Source organism: Vespa crabro, chromosome 19 (assembly GCF_910589235.1).
Source record: "Vespa crabro chromosome 19, iyVesCrab1.2, whole genome shotgun sequence".
NCBI lineage: Eukaryota > Metazoa > Arthropoda > Insecta > Hymenoptera > Vespidae > Vespa > Vespa crabro.
Genome location: NC_060973.1, coordinates 1,670,001 through 1,676,131, shown reverse-complemented (window position 1 = coordinate 1,676,131; position 6,131 = coordinate 1,670,001).

The following is a 6,131-nucleotide window of genomic DNA, read 5'->3' as shown; positions in this document are numbered from 1 at the left end:
GGTTTTTATTTTTTTTTCTTTTCTTTTTTTTTTTATTTTTTCTTTTGCTTTTTTTCTTCGTTCGACGACCACGCGTATTTCGTTTCGTTTTGTTTGTTTCTTTTTTTTTGTGTTTTTTTTTTTTTTTTATTTTCTTTGGTTTGTTTGTTTACTCGTTTTTTGCTTTTTCTTCCTCTTTGGATTCTTGCATTCTTTTCATTCCTAATATTTTTTTTTTTTTATATCGCGCAAAAACTATCTTTCTTTCTTATTTACTATAAGGTCTTTGTGATTTTATGGCTCTGACGTGACAAGTAGGTTCGTGGTCGAGATAGGTCAAGGAGCTAGTTCTTTTTTTTTTTCTTTTTTCCTTTAGTAATAATTTTGACGATTTTTTTTTCTTCTGCTTTTTCTTTCTTTTTTTTTTGTTTTTTGCTGATTCATTTTCCATTTTTTTCTTTCTTTTTTTTTCTTTTTTCATTTTTTTTTTTTTTCATTTTCCGGAAATAAATATGACATTCGAAACGAGAAATTATATATATTTTTTTTCGCACTGCTACGCGGGCACTGTGATTTTTATTTTTCACTTTGAGTATATATATATATATATATATATATATATATATATATATATATACACGGAGCATTTTAATATTGAAAGTATATAGTTAAGATAAATAGAAAAAAGAAAGAAAGTCAGAAAGAAAGAAAGAAAGAAAGGAAAAAAGAGAAACACCAATATACTCAAAGTATATTTCGATGAGGTCATCTTGTTTTTTTTTTTTTTTTTTTTGCTTTTCTTTTTTGTTCTTCATGCACCTTAGGTTGGAGACGGTAAAATGTTAAACTAACGACGCACTTATAAAAATATTATTTTATATTTTCTATTTTGCCGAGGTCGTTCTTTTCTTTTTTTTTTTTTCTTTTCATTTTTCTTCTTCCTTTTTTTTTTCCTTTCTTTGGTTTTCAAACAAACGTCAGTCGTTTGAAAAACGATTATCGACTGTAATAAAACTATTTTTAACGATCGTGGACCATACCCGTCCTTCGACAATACTACTTAACTATTCACAAGTACGTGGAATGCGATCGTTTACTGCTATATACACATACATACATACATAAATACATATACATATACAAATACATATATATATATACATATATATATATATATATATAAATATATATTTTATTGCAAATTTAATTTCATTATGGATATATAGCAACAAAAGGTTTGCTTGCCAAATAAAATACTTATTGTTCACGCTCTACAATTTTAAGTGGTTAAAGAAGGAAAAACGACCAAGATGGAGCGAGAAAATAATTAAACAAACAAACAAACAAATAAATAAATAAATAAATAAATTCAATAATTATAAACTCTGATTAACACATCGAATAAAAGCAATTTCTAATAATTAATTTTTCTAAACGGACAAAAACTGCGAAAGATATTCTTAAGACATTGTTAATGAAACGTGAATATGAAGAAGGATAAAAAGTTATGAATTAGGAATGATTTAATGAGGGGAAAAAGGAAAATAATAAAAAAAAAAAAAATAAAAAAAAAAAAAGAGGAAAGAAGAAGAAGAAAGAAAAATAAAAGAAAGCAAATTAGAGATGACAATGATTTGTTGATGATATAATGATGATATACTTACACCGGGGGGGGGGTAAGTACTGTAATAACTAAATTACATCTTAATTAATAACAATTTCAAAAAGGAAGCGAGCTATCCTATGTGAAGCCTTACAGACGTATATAAATATATTTTCTAACAAGCTGGAATAGATCGAGAGAGAGAGAGAGAGAGAGAGAGATTTAAATAGAAGAAAAAAAAAATAGAAGGAAAGAAAAAGAACAGAACGAAATGAATGCACGACGAGGAGGAGAGAAAGAGAAAAAAGTTACGAAGGATATTTTCTATAGTAGCTTTTTAAAAACCAAAAAAAAAAGGGAAAAAAAAAGAGGAAAAAAAAAGAAAAAGTTAACGAATAATCACGGTGGCTGGGAATGCGTTTGCTTACTAAATCTTTGAGAGCGCACATACACATACACGTACACGTACACGTATGCAGATATATATATATATATATATATATATACACATATACATGCATACATAGGTACATACGTACATAAGTACGTTATTCACACAATGGCGCGAGCTTCTGGAATATTTATTTAACAGAAATACACAGACAAAAAGATATACACATACCTTGTTAGATACACATCACGTATTTCACAGAAAATGCTGCCTCTGAGAAAGTTGCTCGTCAATGTTGTCCCATAAGCGTCGATAATCATGAATTATCCTATCGATATATATAAGTTAACATATATATCTTATCGGCATTGATCGTTCATAACTGCTGCATAATCTTCTTGTTCATATTGGTAAAAATAAATTATTTTACGAAAATGACAAAAGAACAGCTATGAAAAATATACACACACATATATATATATATATATATGTGAGTGTATATATATCTCCTTTCCCACGTATCCCATATGGCATTGAAGTACTATGCTACAAGATACATGTGAAATAACTAGTAAGAAAATTATGAGAGCGTAGTACTCTAATACTCCCACTCAACTTCCCTAATTTGTATTTATTTAGTAAATATATACGATGATATTTCATTTAATTATTTTATATATATATATATATATATATATATATATATATATATGTTTGATATTGATACGTTAAATTATCAATTCTGTAATAAACAATAAAAATGATGAATGACGATGTAATTATTTCTATAGATTAATTCTCCAATGATTTTATCTCTTAATGATATTAATCGATGATTTAATGTGCCTATGAAATGATCAATCAATCATTGAAGTATTTATAAGTAATATGAAAAAAATAATTCCTTTAATGTAAATTTCCATAATTATTAAATTAATAAAATATTACGAATTACATTGACGGAATTATTTCGTAGATATATTATAAATTATTGAATCATTTTGAATTCGTAAAAATGGATAAATCATAAATTATTGACGAAGTATTCAATGGAGACGTGAAATATCATTAAATTATTTTTATTCTATAGAAAAATTATTTCCTTCGATTATTATTAATTTATCTTAGTAAATGTTAAATTAATGATCAATAGGCATACATATATATGGATGTATCGATCATTAATTTAAAATTATTGTATTAATTAGCCAAAGGGATATTTTTTAAAAAAAAGAATTAAACATCTACTTTATTTTCATCTTGCACGTTGGTACAAAACATTTTTCGTGCGCGTATTATCATTACGCCTAAGTATACAAAACAAACAAACAAGAAAAGGAGAGAAATTAAAAATGGATATTTTTTTCTCACTCTCTCCCTCTTTCTCTCTCTCTCCCTCTCTCTCTCTCTCTCTCTCTCTCTCTCACTCTCTCCGTCTCTACTAAATCGAGAAATATGTAAGAAAGATACATTATTTTCGATTGACATGGTTTACCTTTTGAGTGAGAGAAAAGAAATTGAAGAAGGAAAAAGAAGAAGAGAAAAAGAAGAAGAAGAAGAAGAAGAAGAAGAAGAAGAAGAGAGCTGCGTGTTTCTAACTTACGCATATGTAACTTTTTTTTTTCTATATGTTTACCATGTGTAAATACACACACACACACATATATATACATATATATATATATATATATATATATATATATATATATATATATATCTGCTATATATAGATATTATTTTTCGTATCTCTGCGCGTATAGATTTATATGTATGCATATATATATATATATATATATATATATATATATATATATATATATTTATTTATGCACGTTTATATATTACATATATATATATATTACGACTTCGTTAACAACATAAAATGTAATTATTCACATAACAGAGTAATCTGCGATATTTATAATATCATTATAACGATCTGGTTTTGTACTTAATAGGCCGACACTTAATCGTACTCTATATATTTGATCGTAGATCCATCCGAGATATTCTTTCGATTTGAACTCCCTTCAAATCGCACATTCTTTTGTTAAAAATTTTTTTCCACGCTTTTTTTTTTCCTTTAATAATATCTATAGTAATAATAATAATAATAATAGTAATAATAATAATAATAATAATAATAATAATAATAATAAAATTAATTATTATAATAATAATTATTATGATCTAGGCGATGATAATGATAATGATGATATTAATAATAATAATAGTAATAATATTGATGATAGAAAAAAAGAAAAGTAATATTATCTGTCATCTTCGGCTCCGCGTAGGCCATTTGAGTATTATAAAAAAATATCTCGTTAATAATTATCTCTTATTTTTCTAAGATATATTTCGTTACCATGGTAACCTTCGTGATTGGATTCGTCTTTTCTTAATGGGTTAATTAACAAACCATCGGTTTATCTCCATTAATGTCGCTTAAACTTTTAATAATAATAATAATAATAATAATAATAATAATAATAATAATTTTATCGGTTTAGAAGAGCTAAGATCTATGGTGAAAAAAAATATATAATATAATATATAATATATAATATACCTTATATGTATACATATATATATATATTTTTTTTTTTTTTTAGTAATGTAAAAACAAAAAGTATATTAAATTATCAGAACGCAGAAAGTTACGACAAAAATTGAAGGGAGGAGGGTGGCAAGGGTTTTTAAATATGATTGAACAATAATCCAGCGATTGAGTATTATTTAACATGGACTAAAATCAAGCTTTGTCGGTATTAATTAAGTACGTAAATAATGTGATATCTTTAGGACGTTCAATGTCGATTCTTCGATTAGCAAATTATCAATATTTTTTTTTATTTACGTTTATTCATTAATTCGTCGTAATGATCGAGAAAGAAATTATCGATCGTGTTAACGAATCCTTTTAGTTCTTTTTTTTCTTTGTTTTTCTTTTTTTCTTCTAAATAAAAACAAAAAAAAAAACAAAAAAAAGGAAAAACAGATAGGAAGAAAGAACAAGAAAAAGAAGATAAGAAAAAAAATGGAAGAAACGAAGGGAAAAAAGATAGATGGAGAAATTATTTTTTTTTACATCGAAATTCTTTTCCGGAGGATGGCCGGTTTAGAACGAAATCATTCGAATGTCGATCCTTAAGAAGTAATTTTATTCCGTCCACGAAGAGTCAAAGTCGAGTGTATGTGTGTATTTCTTTTTTCTTTTTCTTTCTCTCTCTCTCTCTCTCTCTCTCTCTCTCTTTCTCTTTTTTTTTCTTTCTTTCTTTTTCTCTTTCTTTAATCGTGCGACCTTTGCACGTGAACGTTGCACTTTTGCGCGCAATCTTCCATCTACGGAGACCATTGTTATAGCTTGGTACGTTCGTGTTTAGAAACGGGGGTGTGCCACACCTCCGTTCTACCTTCAGAAGGTTAACGGGCTATATGGAGGTCTTGTACGTGGTTGATATCGCTTATAGACGATTCGCTCGATTAAAACCAACAAGGTCCATTTTCACGTTCCTTTAACCAATTCTCAATGTTCCTCTTGTCGCTGGTATTTATATTCCTTTTTATTTTTCTTTCTCTCTCTCTCTCTCTCTCTCTCTCTCTCTCTCTCTCTTTCTTCCTTTATATATATATATATATATATGTATGTATAGGTGATTGACGTACAAATAATCTTTAAAAATTGTAATAGAATTTGCATTAACATATATATATATATATATATATATATATATATATATGGTCATTATAAATAATGAAATCACAGATAGAGGACGTAATTGACAAGTTTTTTCTCACTTTTTTTTCTTTTTCTTTTCTTTCTTTTTTTTTCTTTTTTTTTTTTTTTTTTTTTTCTTAAATTTTCATAAACATATATGAACGTTGAACATGTTATATTCAATCTATGATATCATAGATTGAATATAACGTGCGAAAGTTTCTATAAAATTTGCGAATATTAATGTTTTCGAAATGACACGATATCATAAATCGTACGTGTTATTGAAAAATTTCTACCGAATTAATATCAACGTAGATATATATATATATATATGAACGTAATAATATAAATAATGAAATCATACATTGAACTATCCATATAAATAATAATAAACATATACATATATGCAAATCTCTCGAGATATTTTCAATTAA